Below are 19,943 nucleotides of genomic sequence, written 5' to 3'. Positions count from 1 at the left end.
AGAGTTACCATATTTTTTGCTCTATAAGACTCACTTTTTCCCTCCTAAAAAGTAAGGGGAAATGTGTGTGCGTCTTATGGAGCGAATACAGGCTGCGCAGCTATCCCAGAAGCCAGAACAGGAAGAGGGATCACTGCTTTCACTGCGCAGCGATCCCTCTTGCTGTTCTGGCTTCTGAGATTCAGAGTATTTTTTTTTCTTGTTTTCCTCCTCCAAAAACTAGGTGCATCTTATGGTCTGGTGCGTCTTATGGAGCAAAAAATATGGTAACTCCAACTTTCAACGGAGTGATTGACAGTCGTACCTTGGATCTCGAATGCATTGGCTCCCTAACAAATCGGCTCCCGAACGATCGAAACCTGGAAGTGAGTGTTCTGGGTTTTGAATGGTTTTTGGAAGCCGAATGTCTGATGGGGCTTCCGCGGCTTCTGATTGGCTGCAGGAGCTTCCTGCAGCCAACCAGAAACCACACTTTGGTTTTCCAATGTTTTGGAAGTCAGACTTCCGGAACGGATTCCGTTTGACTTCCAAGGTACGAATGTACTGCCGGCTTGCTTTTTGACATTGTACTAGTTCCCATACACAGTGTCCCACTCTATCGTCCAACCACGCAAGGAAAAGACATTATCAGTGTTCAAGGGAACAGTCCAGCCAGGCCTGGATGACTGCATTCAGCCCCCGATTTGATTGATTTGATTGATTAGATTTCTTTTCCACTTTTAATTCTAATGATTCCCAAAGGGGCTTACAAACAATAAATAGCAATGGTATGATAGCACATAATAAGAGAACAGCACAAATACAGCACAAATTGTACGGAATTATTAACATATTGTAAGAGAGACAATTGCGGGTTAAACCACAGAACCTAGGACTTGCCAATAAGAAGGTTGGCAGTTCGAATCCCCATGATGGGGTGAGCTCCCGTTGTTCGGTCCCTGCTCCTGCCAACCTAGCAGTTTGAAAGCACATCAAAGTGCAAGCAGGAAGGTAAACGGTGTTTCCATGCGCTGCCCTGGTTTGCCAGAAGCGGCTTAGTCATGCTGGCCACATGACCCGGAAGCTGTACGCTGGCTCCCTCCGCCAGTAAAGTGAGATGAGCGCCGCAACCCCAGAGTCGGTCACGACTGGACCTAATGGTCAGGGGTCCCTTTACCTTTACCTTTAAGAGAGACAATTGCAATCTACGAAACACTGTTAATGAAGCAGCAACTAAAAAAATTAAACTAAACATCACAATTAAAGCAAAAGTCATATTATACAGTGGTACCTCTGGTTAAGAACTTAATTTGTTCTGGAGGCCCGTTCTTAACCTGAAACTGTTCTTAACCTGAGGTACCACTTTAGCTAATGGGGCCTCCCGCTGCCGCCGCCGCGCGATTTCTGTTCTCATCCTGAAGCAAAGTTCTTAACCCGAGGTGCTATTTCTGGGTTAGCGGAGTCTGTAACCTGAAGTGTTTGTAACCCGAAGCATTTGTAACCTGAGGTACCACTATACGATAAAAAATATGGCATTTTAAATCTATAAAACAATACAGTCATACCTCATGTTACGTTTGCTTCATGTTACGTTCTTTCAGGTTACGTCCCGTGGCGACCTGGAAGTACCGGAAAGGGTTACTTCCGGGTTTCGCCACTCGCGCATGCACAGATGTGGAAAATGACATCACGCACATGCACAGGAGCGCAGAATCGCAACCCACACATGCGCAGATGCGCTGCTGCAGGTTGCGCTCTTTTCATGTTGTGAAAGGGCCTCCAGAACGGATCCACTTCGCAACCAGAGGTACCACTGTATCAACAACATTAGCAGAAAAGCAGCTAAAAGATAAAACAAGCAGTTTATGCACACATTCTCCACACCCTGTGACTCATAATCTTTCACTCTGTTCAGCTAACAACAACAACAACAACAGTACCCTGTCCATCTAACTGTGTGACTGGGAGCAGCCGCTGGGACCATATAACACCTACACTGGCTCCCAGTACGTTTCCAAGCACAATTCAAAGTGTTGGTGCTGACCTTTAAAGCCCTAAACGGCCTTGGCCCAGTATATCTGAAGGAGCATCTCCACCTCCATAGTCCAGCCCAGACACTGAGGTCCAGCTCCGAGGGCCTTCTGGCAGTTCTCTTGCTACGAGAAACCAAGTTACAGGGAACCAGGCAGAGGCCCTTCTTGGTAGTGGCGCCCACTCTGTGGAATGCCCTCCCATCAGATGTCAAAGAGAAAAATAACTACCAAACTTTTAGAAGACACCTGAAGGCTTTTAATGTTTAACACGTTATTGTATTTTATTGTTATGTTGGAAGCTGCCCAGAGTGGCTGGGGAAACCCAGCCAGATGGGCGGGGTATAAATAAATTATTATTATTATTATTATTATTATTATTATTATTATTATTATTAGATACGTACACATAATGCTTAGAGCAGCAGCCAGCAGCTCCTTTCTGAAGCTTCCTTGGGTTGGAGGTGGGACAGCACAGGTCCAAACCAACCACCACTTGATGGCAAACAGGGTCTCTCTCCCCTCTCAGATCTTCCTCTGGAAACTGCTCCCTTATAAAGGCTCCTAGGGCTGGAGGTGGGGGCAAGGCCAGCACAAAACCTCCCTCCCCTCTCCTGAGGCCTGAGGTTCTCAGCCCCTTTGGTCCATACGGACCAGCAGCCACTCTCTGGAATTTCTCTACCACTGAGCTACAGCCCTTCCCTGTCAACAGATGCTCTTGGGATAACTCTACTGCAGATATTTAGTTTCTGGGCCAAATTAATACGAGGCTGTTATGTACTGAAGTTCTCACCCTGGGCCAGCAGGGGGATACTGTAGATAGTTTTCACTCAGGTCCACATATGCAAATAAGGAATTGAAAGTGAAGTTCAGAGATTGGATAGTTACAGAAAGTTATTACTGTTGCGTTGTACTGGAGCTCTATATAAGCAGGCTGGCTGAACCCTTCAGTTCAGTTCAGTTCTGGCCTGTGAATAAACAAGAGCTGTTTGAAGAATCACTGTGTCGTCTGATATTTTCACCCACAACTTAGCAGAGGCCCTTCTTGGTTTGCCTCTTCCATGAGAGTTCCAGAGGGTGGCAACACAAGACCCGGCTTTTTCTGTGGTGGCTCCCCACTTGCGCGATGCCCTCCCCAGCGAGGCTCGCCTGGTGCCTTCATTGCATATCATTAGGTGTCAGACAAAACTGTTTTCTATAGGCCTTTGGCTAATTAAACAATCTATGACCTTTTAAACTGGGGTGTGGTGGAGGGTTATTGCTTTGTTATTATTTTATATACCGTATTTTTCGCTCCATAAGATGCACTTTTTCCTCCTAAAAAGTAAGGGGAAATGTATGTGCATCTTATGGAGCGAATGTGTGGTCCCTGGAGCCAAATTGCTCAGGGGCAAAAAGCAGATTGTGCTTTTTTTTCTAGAAAGAGGGAAGTGGGTGTTGAAACAGAGCAGCTGATAGGCAAGGGATTGGGAGATAGATAAGGGACTCTAGAGATAAAGGAGGCTGCCTGGGAGTGGGGAGGTAAAAGCACATGGAACCTCAGGATTTTTGCATTGGGCCACCCCAAATTCACCATCAGATCACATAGCATGTCCATGGCTACAGCCTGCATCGAAACACACATGCATCCACTGTTTTGTGGGGCCGCAATGGCGCAAAAACATGGTTACAAAGCACGGGTCCACATGGATTCTCAGGATCTTTGCATTGGGCTACCCCAAACTCACCATCAAATCACATATCCACAAAAATCATACATCCACTGTTTTGTTCAGCATATTTTTTCTTCTTGTTTTCCTCCTCTAAAAACTAGGTGCATCTTATGGTCAGGTGCATCTTATGGAGCAAAAAATACGGTATTTTTTTTTTTAATTATATTGCAAACCACCCAGTGATCCTCAGATGGAGAGTAGTATAGATATTTAATAAAACAACATATAAGTAATGTGGTTTTATGCCAAATCTTTGGCATAAAGAGGTGAGGGGGGTGAGGGGGATTCGATCCAGTCTGGATTTAAAGGCAATCTTACCAAAGTGCCAATTTCCAAAGCAATCAGGGAACCAAAACACAGCCATCCTTTAAAAGGTGTACTTACATGAATTTTGCAGCAGGGTTATCCAGCCAAGTAAGGTGTCCAAAATCCATAGATATTTATAGCCCACTTGGATGGAGGTTTTGAGGGGATGCTTATCAAATTTTCAGGCGGCACCAAACTCGGAGGGGTAGCCAATAACACTGAAATAAAATCGGGATTCAAGATGACCTTAACATATTCGAGAACTGGGCTGAAACTAACAGAATGAATTTGAGTAGTGACAACTGTAAAGTTCTGCACATAGCCAGGAATAACTAGATGGGGACAGGAAAAAAAAAATCCTTCCAGTAGCAGTTACAATCCTTCCAGTTTGTTATTGTTATGAGCTTTCGTGTGCATGCACACTTCTTCACATATGAAGATGTATCTATTCTTCAGAGATGCGTCTGAAGAAGTGTGCTTGTTATGTACTGAGTTGAATAGGATTCAGAATGCAGCAGTCTGATTGGTCCTAGAACAATAGGATCCAGAATGCAGCAGTCTGACTGGTCCGCAGGAGCCACCCAATCCAGCTCCAGGTGGAAGTGAATCTGCAACCTGATTGGCTTACAGGAGAATCCCAGAATTAGCCAATCACGTGTGAATGGAAATTGCGCGCTGGAGGCAGGCGTGCAGCGGGAGGCCCCATTAGCGAAAGCACACCTCAGGATGAGAACAGTTTCAGCTTAAGAACAGACTTCTGGTGACTGGGAGCTGCCGCCGAGACCCTATAACACCGGTCTTGAAAGACCTACATTGGCTCCCAGTACGTTTCCAAGCACAATTCAAAGTGTTGACCTTTAAAGCCCTAAACGGCCTCGGCCCAGTATATCTGAAGGAGCGTCTCCACCCCATCATTCTGCCCGGACACTGAGGTCCAGCTCTGAGGACCTTCTGGTGGTTTCCTCCCTGCAAGAAGCAAAGTTAAAGGGAACCAGGCAGAGGGCCTTCTCGGTGGTGGCACCCACCCTGTGGAACGCTTCCCGTCAGATGTCAAGGAAATAAACAACTGTCTGACTTTTAGAAGACATCTGAAGGCAGCCCTGTTCAGGGAAGCTTTTATTGTTGAATAGGTTATTGTATTTTAATATTCTGTTGGAAGCTGCCCAGAGTGGGTGGGGAAACCCAGCCAAATGGGCATGGTATAAATAATAATTAATAATAATAATAATAATAATAATAATAATAAAGTTCATAACCAGAGGTACCACTGTAGTTCAGCCAACAAACACAACAAAATGTGACTACCTCTGGGCGCCACATCGTGGGGGCCAGCACTTACCGCGGGGCCCATAGCGTGCCCGAGCCACGCGTCTCTCCTGGGAGTGATGTGGTGGCTTGGGCCCCAGCAGGCTCCAAGCTGCCTGAAATGGCAGCGTCAGGCTTGCGTCTGCCCACCGCCTCTCCCTCAACCAGTGGCATAGCGTGGGGGTGCAGGGGGGGCCGGCCGCACCGGGCACAACATCTGGGGGTTAGGGTTAGGGGGCGCAAATCCACAGGTTAGGGGGCACAAATTACTTGCCTTGCCCCGGGTGCTGACAACCCACGCTACGCCACTGCCCTCAGCCGCCCTACAGCTGAGGGGGATGCAGTGGAGAGGCTCCACGCAGCGTACCCTGCCCCTATGGGTGGCTCGCCCACCCACCAGCTGCAGGTCACACCCGCTGCTCCCGCTAGCTATGCCGCTGGATGGGAGCACCTGGATTTTAGCAAATATGAAAAGGATCTAGAGGTCTTAGTACAGGGTCAGGTTTAAGGTGCTGGTTTTGACCTTTAAAGCCCTGTGTGGCCTAGGACCCACGTACCTACAGGACCGCCTCTCCTGGTATGCCCCATGGAGGACCTTAAGGTCCACAAATAACAACACTTTGGAGGTCCTGAGCCTCAAGGAGGTTATACTGGTCTCAACTAGGGCCAGGGCCTTTTCAGTACTGGCCCCAACGGGGGAAACGCTTTGTCACAAGAGACTAGGGCCTTGTGGGACTTGACATCTTTCCGCAGGGCCTGCAAGACAGAGCTGTTCTGCCTGGCCTTAGGTTTGGACTCAGTCTGACCCTTATGTTTCCCTCCCCTTATGGTCTTGATTTATCAGCTATTTTAAAATGAGGCTGCATTTTAAATTGCATTTTAACCTGTATTTTAAATTGGCGCCCCCCCTCTTTTTCCCCTATTATGTTTTTACTGTGATTTTATTGGTGTTAGCTGCCCTGAGCCCGGCTCTGGCCGGGGAGGGCGGGGTATAAATTTATTAGTAGTAGTAGTAGTAGACCACAAGCTTAACATGAGTCAACAGCGTGATGCAGCATCAAAAAAGGCAAATGCTATTCTAGGCTGCATCAAGAGAAGTTGAGGCTCCAGATGAGGGAATTCATAGTCCCGCTCTATTCTGCCTTGGTCAGACCACACCTGGAATATTGTGTCCATCCAGCTTAAGAAGGATGTTGACAAGCCGGAACGTGTGAAATTAAAAGGTATACAGATTGTTGAAATAATAAAAAAATAAGGGATTTCTAAATGAAAGTAGGAATTGCTCCCCCCCCCCCCGCCACTCCTAATATAGCCGGAAGAGGTCACTTGCGAATCAAAACGAGCGGCGTCTTAGCCATGATTACCTGTGACAGGAGTCGAAGCATTAAGTGCTTTAGCCTGACCCGGCAGGGCGGTTCACAGCTGAAGCAAGATAATGTCCTGCAGAACCTTTTACCCGCACGTGGAATAATAAGACTGACAGTGCAATAATCTGTGGGAAAAGGAATCTCCCAGTGATGAGGCAAAATTCACAGGTGGAGCTTAATTCGGGGTTTCTGGGCCGGTTTGCAGTAACAGGTACACTGAAATGCACAACAGCTCGCAAAGAGGAAGTTTTCACTGGGCATTCATTGCATTTCTCTGGCAATAATAATAATAATAATAATAATAATAATAATAATTTATACGCCACACATCTGGCTGGGTTTCTCCAGCCACTCTGGGCGGCTTCCAACCAAATATTAAAATACAGTAATGCATCAAACAATAAAAGCTTCCCTAAACAGGGCCGCCTTCAGATGTCTTCTAAAAGTCTGGTAGTTGTTGTTCTCTTTGACATCTAGTGGGAGGGTGTTCCACAGGCCGGGTGCCACCACCGAGAAGGCCCTCGGCCTGGTTCCCTGTAACTTGGCTTCTCGCAGGGAGGGAACTGCCAGAAGACCCTCGGCGCTGGACCTCAGTGTCCTGGCAGAATGATGGGGGTGGGGACGCTTAAAAATTTGCTAAATGATGAAGTCTGCAGCCCCACAACAACACCCCAAGGGTGGGGAACCTGTGGCCCAGAGAGCCAAATGCGGCCCTCGAAATCTCTTTATAGGCCCATGGAACTCTTCCCAGGCCATCCCCCCCTCCTCAGCCCACATCCCTTTTCTTCCCTGGGGTGTCTCCTTGAGCTCTGATAATGCCTTTTGCATGCCAGGCTGGAGGGCAGAAAGGGACGCGGGTGGCGCTGTGGGTTAAACCACTGAGCCTTTTGGGCTTGCTGATCAGAAGGTCGGCGGTTCGAATCCCCGCGACGGGTTAAGCTCCCGTTTCTCGGTCCCAGCTCCTGCCAAACTAGCAGTTCAAAAGCACGTCAAAGTGCAAGTAGATAAATAGGTACCGCTCCGGTGGGAAGGTAAACGGTGTTTCCGTGACTGCTCTGGTTCGCCAGAAGTGGCTTAGTCATGCTGGCCACATGACCCGGAAGCTGTACACCATCTCCCTCGGCCAGTAAAGCGAAATAAGCGCCACAACCCCAGAGTCATCGTCGACTGGACCTAATGGTCAGGGGTCCCTTTACCTTTACTTGGAGGGCAGAAAGGGCTGTCTGAGCATGTTCAGAAACCAGCCTACTGAGCTAAGGTGACGTTTGCATCCATTTGATTGCTTCACCCACTTCCGCACCTCGCCCAGAACTGGAGAGCTTGTTTTGAAAGTGGAAGTTCACCACGCCCCCAGCGGAAGAAATTCCACTTCATGTTCATCCATTTGCAAAATGAATTAGTTCAGTCAACAATCTCCAAGTAGAAGTGTATTTACTTGGTTTCCACTGCTCGCTTGCAATCCTGAACTTGCTTACTTGGGAGTAAATTACTGGGCCTCAAAATTACTTGGCTCTGCAAAGCCAAGCTGGCTGGGGCTGATGGGAACTGTAGTCCGAAACATTCGGAGGGCATCAGGTTAGAGAAAGCTGCCCGGCATCAACCAGTTCTGCCCGTGCAGAGTGATCCTGAGCATGGTTACCCAGGAGTAAATCCCACTGGGCTCTTTGGCCCTCATTCACTAAATTGAGTTTATGATCATAACCTTGGGACCAGGCTAAATGTCATATGAAACTTCAATGACTGGAGATTCTAACGTATTTTTTAAACTGCCCCCATATCTGAAAACTTTTTGTGGAGAGGGAAACAATGTCCAGTTGCAATTCAGGAGGCAATGAAAACATTCTGCCTGGAACTGACTCCCAGCTAGGGAAGAAATTTGATTTAAAGGCAAACCTAATTCTCTTGAGAGTCCCATGGACTGCAGAAGATCAAACCTCTCCATCCTGAATGAAATAAGCCCTGAGTGCTCACTGGAAGGACAGGTCCTGAAGCTGAGGCTCCAAGACTTTGGCCACCTCATGAGAAGAGAAGACTCCCTGGAAAAGACCCTGATGTTGGGAAAGATGGAGGGCACAAGGAGAAGGGGATGACAGAGGACGAGATGGTTGGATGGTGTTCTCGAAGCTACCAGCATGAGTTTGACCAAACCGCAGGAGGCAGTGGAAGACAAGAGTGCCTGGCGTGCTCTGGTCCATGGGGTCACAAAGAGTCGGATACGACTAAACGACTAAACAACAACAACAACAATTCTCACATTCCGAAATGATATGAGAAGTGAGACAGGGCCACCCTCTATTTTGCAATGCAGTTCTCCAGCCGAGTTACATATATACAGAACAGAAATGCATATATGCTAAGTTCAAGTGTGTATGGACGTGAGTGAATGTTAGTGAAAATACCACAAGGAAACACATTACCACAAGGAAGCATGTCATTGCAAAACTGTGTATGTTAGGTGAAATTGCATTCAAAAATATCGGGAGAAATTTGCACCCAAATGTTGGCGCATAGTTGGGCCGCACATATTTCCCTAGGAAGGGCATTCCAAAGGTTTGGGGCCACAAAAAAGGCCCCCATTATGGCACCTGCCATTTTAGCAGCTCTTGATGTCTGGGGTCATTAGAGGAATTGAGACAGCTTTCGCCCTGGCCTTTCACCCCCCCCCTTCCTCTGAGTGTGCCTTTTCCTTTCTACCTTATAGGTTTTAGGGGAACATAAAGTATTGCGCCCAGGAGATGATGGTGGGACAGAAGGCAAGGAGCTGAGCAGCAGGTGGCGACAGAGAGCCAGTGACAGGCAGAGCCAACTTTTTCTAGTTTGTCCCCATCCTCTTCCTTTCTGCTGAGTTCTAAAGGGGCAACATTGAGACTAAGCCAACAGGAAGTGCTGCCCTCTGGAATAGCTTGTGGGTAAGATGACAAGCAGGTGAGAGATGGCTGAGGATAGGTGGCGGTTGGTGGGGCAGTGCCCCATTTACCTTTATACCTGAAGGAGCATCTCCAACCCCATCGTTCTGCCAGGACACTGAAGTCCAGCTTCAAGGGTCTTCTGGTGGTTCCCTCACTGCAAGAAACAAAGCTACAGGGAACCAGGCCGAGGGTCTTCTCGGTGGTGGCGCCCACCCTGTGGAATGCTCTCCCACCAGATATCAAAGAGAACAAAAACTACCATACTTTTAGAAGACATCTGAAGGCAGCCCTGTTTAGGGAAGCTTTTAATGTTTGATGTATTACGGTATTTTAATATTTTGTTGGAAGCCACCCAGAGTGGCTGGGGAAGCCCAGCCAGATGGGCAGGGTATAAATAAATAAATAATTACAAAGAAACCAGAGACGTATCTCCTTGGATTGATAGGTGAAGATATACCACGGGGGGTGGGAAGAATTTTTCTATATGCAAGTTCAGCTACTAGAATAGTGATTGCTACTAGGTGGAAGTCACAAGCTATACCCACAAAGGAGGAATGGATTTGTAAACTAAACGAATATTTAATTTTTGCAAAATTGACTGCTATAATAAGAAATCGGTCGAATCAAAAATTAAATGTTTTGATGAATTTTATGGCAAAATATTGCTTTAAAAATATGCTAATATGCCTAGATTAAAATCTTATCACTGATATTTGGTTATGTGTTTCTAGCATTGTACACCGCCCTGAGATATTTTTGATCCATGGTGGTACATAAGCTAAAAACATATTAAAGCACACATCAGTAGTCTGCAAGCCTGGATGGGCTTGCCTAAACAACAATGTTTTTAGCAGGCGCTGGAAAGAATTCAGTGAAGGTGCCCCCCCCCCATATCATTAGGCAGGGAGTTCCAAAGGGCAGGCGATGTCTCATTAACAGATCTGGACCTTCTGGAAGTGGTGAGCATGTCTCCTAATGATTGGGATCTTTGGATGAAGGTCAGCATACAAGTTTAATTAATTAACAACTATACTAATAATAACAGCAATATTTTCTACAAGCAATTTTCAGTCGGAGAACCTGCATCACAAAGATTGCAGAAGGGCGAATTTTCCAGGATAACTGTGTTTTTGGTTCAGGGTGTGCAAAATAGACAAGTTCTGTTCCCACCTTAATCCTGTGTCCCTTAAAAATTTCTGCAGCCAGAATTAAATAAAGATTGATTTCTTTTATCTCGGGTATATTTATTTCCTATGATCCATGTATTATTTTTTTTAAGTGCTTAAAAAAAAAGCACTTTTTGCTAAAGGGGGAAATGGCATGGCGGCAGTTCCTCATGACCGTGGGCCATTATCATGAGATCTAGCAACCTGCAATATTTACGAAAAGGAAAAGAAAGCGAGAAATTCTCAAGATACCACACACGTCATGCCAGATATTAGATACTATTCCGCCGCAGAAGCTTTTGACTCAATCAGGCAACCGACCAACAAACCCATTAAGCGTCAGAATTAGGATCGCTGCCAACTTAAGCCACAGCACACATGACTTGTTAACAGGGCTACTCTGGAGTAAATGAGCTGAGGATCGGAGCTCTCTCCGCATAGACCCCAACAGCCCAAATTCTCAGATGAAACCCAGTTGCAGTTTGACGTTTAGCATCCTGACAAATCTAAAACACAACTTGTTCTTGACTTACCAAGGTCACCCAAGGACACCCCTTAGTTCTGAGCTCGGACCCAAGATGGAGCCTTTTTCCTCTTCCCGGGAACAGTGTAGAAAATCCACAGTTTCCAGAACAAAAATTGCTTTCAATCTGAAATGGTTTCTACAGTTTCTTGGGAGAAGCCCATTGTTTTCCCCAACTCTGGCTGGAAGGAGTTTTACGGGGGTCCCGGACTCAACCCACCCTTTCCCCTCCAGGATCCTGGCTCCATCCTGGGCTACGTGAGAGGAGGCCTGTTTCTCCGGAAAAGCGGGAAGAAAGTGGTGGGTCCCTCTAGCTGGGCAATGGCCGCTCTGAATAGGATTAGGATGAGGAGAAAAGCTTCTTATAGGCCAGGCACCATCTGCAAACTCATGAGAGTAATGAGGTTATGGAGATTATTCGTATCCTGGTGGGTGCGGCAGGTTGCGGGCCTCCAAAAAAATGCACCAACGCCTTTTCTTTGCAAGAGTTAATTCATGATCTTTTTTTTATATATAAATATTTTTTATTAGATTTTCCATTAAAAAAAACATTTTTACAAAATTATACATCCATTTTTAACTTAAACCCTTTTTTCCAGAACTTCCCTCAGCTTGTCTGATAATTTTCCATTTATTTTTTTTATCCTTGTCTCACATTTCCCAATATTATATTGCACACAGATACTCTTAATCACATCATATTTTTTAAACAATATTTCTAACAGTAATTTCACAGAGCTTCTTGAAAGCCAACAAGCGTTATTTGCTCATCACAGAAATTTTTGATATACTCTGTAAATTTCTTCCAGTCCTCGGAGAATCTCTGGTTACGTTGGTTCCTAATTCTCCCCGTCAATCTGTCCATTTCTGTGTATTCCATCAGTTTCATCCTCCATTCTTCTTTTGTGGGCATCTCTTCCTGTTTCCATTTCTGTGCCAGCAAAATTCTGGCTGCTGTTACTGCATACAAAACTAATTTCACATCTTTGTTACTAATTTCATTATCCAGTATTCCCAATAAGAGAGCTTCTGGTTTTTTAACAAAAGTACATTTCAACATTTTCTTTAACTCATTATAGATCATCTCCCAGAAGCTTTTTACCTTCTTAGAGTTAAGTCATGATCTTAAGTGTTTGGCCACAATGGCTCTATATTGCCATCACCTCCTGGCAAATAGAAGGGGAAGAAATGGAGGCAGTGAGAGATTTTACTTTCTTGGGCTCCATGATCGCTGCAGATGTTGACAGCAGCCACAAAATTAAGAGACACCTGCTTCTTGGGAGAAAAGCAATGGCAAAACTAGACAGCATCTTAAAAAGCAGAGACATCTCCTTGCCAACAAAGGTCCGTATAGCTAAAGAACAACTTGCTCATAAATACAAGGAAGACAAAGGAGCTTGTGGTGGACTTCAAGAGACAGAAGAGCAATGTCCAGCCACTTCTGATTGATGGGGTCTGTGTGGAGAGGGTAACAACGTTCAGATTTTTGGGTATTGAATTACAAGAGGATCTGTCCTGGAGTGTCAACACAAGGGGGCTTGTGAAGAAGGCGCAGCAGAGACTGTACTTTTTAAGAATCCTAAGGAAAAACCATCTTCCGCAGAAACTGCTGCTTGCCTTCTATCACTGTGCCATTGAGAGCGTGCTCACTTATGGCTTATGTGTGTGGTACGGAAGCTGTACTACCCAGGACAGGATGGGGTTGTGCAGAGTTGTTAAGGCAGCAGAGAGCATTGCTGGCTGCCCACTCTCCACCTTAGAGCAGATTTATGCCACAAGGTGCCATAGGAAGGCACTGGACATAGTAAAAGATCCATCGCATCCTGGTCACTGTCTCTTCGAGCTCCTGCCGTCGGGACGGAGATACAGGACGATGATGACAAGAACGAGCCGTCTCAAGAACAGCTTCTTCTCCAGAGCGATCTCGGCCCTGAATGGGAAACCTGGACTTTGAAGTCATCTAATCTTCCTTGCTGTATTATATTATATTGTTTTAATTAGTGTTTTTATAGTTGTTCTGATTTTGAGTGGAGTGCCCTATCTGGGTGGATGGAGCAGCCAAGTAATTTCGTTGTCCCTGAGAGGGGGCAATGACAATAAAGATATTATTATTATTATTATTATTATTATTATTATTATTAAGAAGGTTGATCGCTGAAGAATTGATGCTTTTGAATTCTGGTGCTGGAGGAGACTCTTGAGAGTCCCGTGGACTGCAAGAAGATCAAACCTCTCCATTCTGAAGGAAATCAACTCTGAACGCTCACTGGAAGGACAGATCCTGAAGCTGAGGCTCCAGTACTTTGGCCACCTCATGAGAAAAGACTCCCTGGAAAAGACCCTGATGTTGGGAAAGATGGAGGGCACAAGGAGAAGGGGACGACAGAGGACAAGATGGTGGGACAGTGTTCTCGAAGCTACCAGCATGAGTTTGACCAAACTGCGGGAGGCAGTGGAAGACAGGAGTGCCTGACGTGCTCTGGTCCAGGGGTCACAAAGAGTCAGACACGACTAAACAACTAAACAACAACAGCAACAGATATAGTTGTACCTTGGTTTCCTAACAGCTTAGTTCTCGAACGTTTTGGCTCCCGGATGCCGCAAACCCGGAAGTGACTGTTCCGGTTTGCAAACTATTTTTGGAAGCCGAACGTCCGACGGGGCTTCCATGCCTTCCGATTTCCAAACGTTTTGGAAGCTGAACGGACTTCCGGAACAGATTCTGTTCAACTTCCAAGGTACGACTGTACAGTAATACCAATGGCTGCGAATCACGAGTGGGGAGAATGGAAAGATGTTTCGTTGGGTTAGCATTATAATACGAACCTTCCCAATCTATGCTTCCCAAAACAGCATGCCATCCCGAATGCAGCTGTCTTGCAAACCGTGCACTTCTCTGGATTGCCTTTTTTTTAAAAAAAAATAGTTTTCATTTTAGATTTCCTTGTGTAACAAACATTTTATTTATTTATTTATACATACATACATACATACATACATACATACTCCGCCCATCTGGCTGGGCTTCCCCAACCACTCTGGGTGGCTTCCAACAGAATATTAAAATACAATAGTCTATTAAACATTAAAAGCTTCCCTAAACAGGGCTGCCTTCAAATGTCTTCTAAAAGTCTGGTAGTTGTTCTTCTCTTTGACATCTGGTGGGAGGGTGTTCCACAGGGCGGACGCCACTACTGAGAAGGCCCTCTGCCTGGTTGCCTGTAACTTGGCTTCTCACAGCAAGGGAACCGCCAGAAGGCCCTCGGCACTGGACCTCAGTGTCCGGGCAGAATGATGGGGGTGGAGACGCTCCTTAAGGTATACTGGGCAAAGGCCGTTTAGGGCTTTTTTTTTTTTAAAAAAAATATTTTTTATTGCTTTTTAGAAATACAGAAAAAAGAATAAAGAGTGGTTATGAGAAAATAGAATAGAAGAATAACAAATTTCCATATTCTTTTTCCATCCAATCTAAAGGACTTCCCCACATCCTCCAAACCCTGCGTTCCCTGTCTTATAAAGCATCAGCAATTTGTTAACTTATTTCAAAACTTATTGTAACTTCCATTTTATCATGTTCCCTAATTTCAATTTTACTGTAACCCAATTCTTATATGCTTTGTATTAAACACAATAAAGTTGTTTCATTATTTTACCTCTAAATTCTTGTATCTTAATTTTCATTTCATTAACTTACATTTGCTGAAGCTAGAGTTTAGGGCTTTAAAGGTCATCACCAAAGAAGGAAAAGCACATATAGTCTTTCCACTTTCAGTTTATAAGAGTATTTTCCACAGTTTGTTTATGTTCGTTATGAGACCCTGTGGTCATATCATAGAATCATAATTGGAGAGTTGGAAGGGTGCCTAAGGATCATCTAGTCCCACCCCTGCAATATATGCAATCACAACTGTCAACGTTTCCCTTTTCTTGTGAGGAATCCTATTTGGAATAAGGGAATCTCCCTTAAAAAAAAGGGAAACATTGACAGCTATGCATGCAATATGCAGTGGGGGGGGGGGGAGACAGGGGAGAAAGATGGGGGATATTGAAATCTTGTTCTATTGCGTAGTGTTCATGCGGGTTTTTGTGTCAGAGTCATAAGGGTGGCTCCTTTATTTATATATATATTGATTTCTGTTGGCATTGCGAGAGATTGGAGTTGTCCAGAGTTTAGCTGGTTGCATTCGGTTGGTGGCAATGTGGTTTGTTTTTATGTGTTTGCGTGGGGGGGGGGAGGTTAGGGGTTGTTGTTGCACCACCACAGGCACATACCTCCCCACTTGGTGGAAATGCCCCCCAAATTCAATCCATTTGGATATTAGTATTGCAGGGAATCTGCAAAATAACAAAACATGAAATAGAAGCAACTCCAGAATTAGTCCTGCTAAATATCTCCGGATTACCTGATGCAGTTCCCCGACCCAATAATGTCTTCAGGGAAAATGCATATATTGGTGGAGATAATGTAAAATGCATTGCATTGGGGGCAAATTGCTTGCAAAGTATGTGTTTTAAGCATGATTTTGTGCAAAGCCATGTATATTAGAAGAAATGTGCAGGAACTGTGCTAAGTTCAAGGCTCGTGTATTAATATTCAAAGGCCTGGACACTCTGAGCCCAGGAAACTGCCTGAGTCCTTATATCCCAGCATGGTCACTAAGATTATTCTGAGAAGTTCTGTTAGATGTCCCCAGGAGGCTAGGTGAGATGACTGCTCTCAATGTAGATCTTGATTCCTCACTTGCAGTGGCATAGCATGGCTTGCTAGTGCCCGGGGCAAGGAAAGTATTGCACACCCTAAGGCAAGTGTTGCACCCTTAACCAGTGCTTCCGGTAGGGGACATTGCATGGCCAAGTGAGGTGGGTGGGAAGGAGAAATGTTGGAGGGTATGCGCCATCAGTCACCCCGACCCAGATCTCAAACTAAACAACTCTGGATACAGTTTACAAAAATTCATTAACAACAATGTACAAAAATATTAAATGATATTTGGAATGCCCAAGTAATAATACTATAATATAACAATATTCTTGCAACAACAACAACAACAATAAATATATTATTTATACTCCACCCATCTTGCTGGGCTTCCCAGCCACTCTGGGCGGCTCCCAACAGAATATTAAAACATCAAACTTTAAAAATTTGTCACACCATCAACAAATATAAACATAGAGAGTTATTCTCTTGGACTTACTGCAGGAATACTGGACTGTTTGGCTTTGAGATGTTGAGTTGTGTCTATTATTATTATTATTATTATTATTATTATTATTATTATTATTACATTGTAAATATCATTTAAGACTCTAAGTCATATAAAGTGTTGAATTTTTGTTCATTTCCCTGGACATTTCTAAGGCAGAATTGACATCCGAGGTGCTTTGTCCTGGATCTTAGGAAAGTCAATCGGAAATTTTTTGGGGGGTGTGTGGTTTGTCCAAAAATAGCAAAGCTCAACAACTTTTGGGACGTCCTGGTTTCTACTTAAAAAAACTCTTTTAAACCATACACAGAGTTATTTAGCTTGTGATGTTCTTCACTAACCCAGGCAAATGAAGAGTCCTGCGGTTGTCATGTTTTGGGGGAAAGAACTGTAGCTCAGTGGTAGAACAAAGAAAGCTTCTGGTTCGGTAAAAGATACTGCTGAGAGTGTCATCTAAAAACCTGGAGAGGGTCTGCTGGCCAGTGTAGGTGATACAGAGACAAATTGGCCTGACTCTGCACATGGCAGCTTCCTGGGTCCCTATGCTACTTGGGAGTGCATTTGATGATGGCCCCAGAGCTGCGCCGGAGCGATCTGTATCCCCTGGGCCTCTTCCTTGTCTGTAATAATCAGCAACCTTAATCTGAAATCCTGATTATCCTGGAGGTTTTAGGCCTCTAGCACGTAGCATTCTCCTGCCCTGAGGTTTATGCAAACAGAAGGGCTTCTAAGACCAGGAGGAGAGAAGGTACCCAGATCTCTCTGTTTGCCTTTCCGGTGCCCCTTGGGCATGGCTAACACCATCGCAGGGTTTCATCACCACCATCGTAGAATGGTAGAGTTGTAAGGGACCCGCAACGGTCATCTAGACCAGCCCCCTGCGATGCAGGAATCTCAACTAGATCGTGCATGACTGATGGCCACCCCATGTCTGCTTAAGAACCTCCATCATCTTCAAAACGTGCCAGGTGATATCGGCTCCAGCTCTACAAAGTGAGAACATCCTTTTTTCCCAGTGAATTTTTTTTTAAAGGAAAAATCGTGCTTGCTTTTATATTTTAAAAAGAAAAGGATAGGTGGCTGTATTTATGTATCTATTTATTATCTAAGAAAAGCATTTATTTATCTATTATTTATTATCTAAGAAAAGCAATGACAGACCTAGACAGCATCTTAAAAAACAGAGACATCACATTGCCAACAAAGGTCCGTATAGTTAAAGTGATGGTTTTCCTAGTAGTGATGTATGGAAGTGAGAGCTGGACCATAAAGAAGGCTGATCGCTGAAGAATTGATGCTTTTTAATTCTGGTGCTGGAGTCCCATGGACCGCAAGAAGATCAAACTCTCCATTCTGAAGGAAATCAGCCCTGAGTGCTCACTGGAAGGACAGATCGTGAAGCTGAGGCTCCAATACTTTGGCCACCTCATGAGAAGAGAAGACTCCCTGGAAAAGACCCTGATGTTGGGAAAGATGGAGGGCACAGGGAGAAGGGGACGACGGAGGACGAGATGGTGGGACAGTGTTCTGGAAGCTACCAGCATGAGTTTGACCAAACTGCGGGAGGCAGTGGAAGACAGGAGTGCCTGGCGTGCTCTGGTCCAGGGGGTCACGAAGAGTCGGACACGACTAAACGACTAAACAACAACAACAACATTTATCTATTGTATCTACACCCCACATTTTCCTCCAAGGAGCTCCAACGGTTCTCCTGTTCCCCAGTTAATTCCAATAACAAACTTGTTATTGTCAGGTGATGCTGAGAATCAGTGGCCCATGGCTGAGCCAGGATTTGAACCCAGGTCTCTCCCAGCTCCTAGCCCAGCACTCTAACCACTGTCTCTCCAAAGTGCATGTCGTCCTTTTAGAGCTCAAAGCACTTTATCTCCGAATCCTTATGACAGCCAGGAATGCTAAGAAAGTCAATATTATTGCCCCTTATATCACAGTTGAGGGCTTTGCAAAGGCTAAGACGACCTCTCTTTCCTGACATGATAGCTTGGGGCTGTTGTTTTTTCTTTTCTTTCATCTGAGCCCCTGAGTGGTACAGTCCAGACACAGGCCAAACCCTCTCACTGAGGACTAGGGCCTTGGGCCTGTCCACACCAGAGCAAAATGTAGACCCTATTCCAGGGTCTTTTCTGCCTTTAAATGCAGGTTATTTGGGGTTTGTGTGTGTTTACACTAGCCTTTTGGGGACATTCCAAACATAAAAAAGACCCCTGCATTCAAATGGGGGATAGCTCAGTTGGCAGAGCGTGAATCTCTTGATCTCAGGTGAAATATACTCAGAGTTGAGTGTGGATTTCATGCTATTTATTCAGCTCATAGTAGTGAGGAATGAAAGTTCCCCCAACATATCTGCTTTATATCCATTATTTACACAATGGGCCGCACGTGATTGGCTAATTCCGGGATTCTCCTGTAAGCCAATTAGGTTGCGGATTCACTTCCATCTGCAGTTGGATTGGGTGGCTCCTGCGGACCAATCAGACTGCTGCATTTCGGATCCTATTCAACTCAGTACATAACATCAGGGTTGTGAATTTGAGTCCCACGTTGGATGAAAGATTCCTGCATTGCAGGGGGTTGGGCTAGATGATGATGAAGAAGAGTTTGGATTTGGTATCCTGCTTTATCACTACCCAAAGGAGTCTCAAAGCGGCTAACATTCTCCTTTCCCTTCCTCTCCCACAACAAACACTCTGTGAGGTGAGTGGGGCTGAGAGACTTCAGAGAAGTGTGACTAGCCCAAGGTCACCCAGCAGCTGCATGTGGAGGAGTGGGGAAGCGAACCCGGTTCCCCAGATTATGAGTCCACCACTCTTAACCACTACACCACACTGGCTCCTTGTGGTCCCTTTCAACTCTATGGTTCTATGGATCTATGAAGTATGGGGCATCACTGGGGAGGATGTAATGGACAGTGAGGCAGGCTAGTACAAATCCACATTTTGGTCCAGTGTGGACAAGCCCTAGTGTTGCTCTTCCAAGAGAAAAAACACACCATTCCAGTTCATTGGGAAAGGTGCAACAACAACAACAATTTTATTACTTATAGCCCACCCATCTGGTTGGGCTGCCCCAACCACTCTATTCCAACATACACATAAAAACACCAAACATTAAAAACTTCCCGAAAAAGGGCTGCCTTCAGATGTCTTCTAAAAGTTGCGCAGTTATTTATCTCCTTGACACCCGTTGGGAGGGCGTTCCGCAGGGTGGGCGCCACTACCGAGAAGGCCCAACAGTTTGACGAGAACCACAGTGAAAACGTCGTGCTCAGCCGTCTCCGTCTGAATTCACCTTCCTTGCAGACAGAGGGTTGTTTGGGGCTGTCAGAAAACCGGCCATATGTCTGTTTTCCAAAGGCGAGCTGCAGAACGGCACCCTTGGCGAGACTTGAAATCCTAGACCCTTCTCCAAATCACCAAGGGTT

At 45.3% G+C, this 19,943-nt stretch overlaps 2 protein-coding genes across 8 annotated transcripts in view; one reads left to right on the top strand and one right to left on the bottom strand.

The window, feature by feature from the left end:
• RP1L1 (RP1 like 1) overlaps positions 1-17,526 on the bottom strand; it is a 48,217-nt gene extending 30,691 nt beyond the window's left edge. For 2 of the 3 annotated variants that reach the window (XM_083732951.1, XM_083732952.1), the window contains exon 1: positions 4,106-4,342. The gene's annotated coding sequence lies outside the window, so the exon portion shown is untranslated. Of the gene's footprint in view, positions 1-4,105; positions 4,343-16,845 lie in introns of those variants that run through there. The other variant, XM_083732950.1, reaches the window with a different exon arrangement.
• LOC310841950 (uncharacterized protein C8orf74 homolog) overlaps positions 1-19,943 on the top strand; it is a 78,185-nt gene that overhangs the window by 9,600 nt on the left and 48,642 nt on the right. The gene's annotated exons all lie outside the window — the stretch shown is intronic.

The sequence above is a fragment of the Podarcis gaigeae genome, assembly GCF_964106915.1.
Source record: "Podarcis gaigeae genome assembly, chromosome: 3".
NCBI lineage: Eukaryota > Metazoa > Chordata > Lepidosauria > Squamata > Lacertidae > Podarcis > Podarcis gaigeae.
This window is presented reverse-complemented; position numbering and strand designations above follow the sequence as displayed.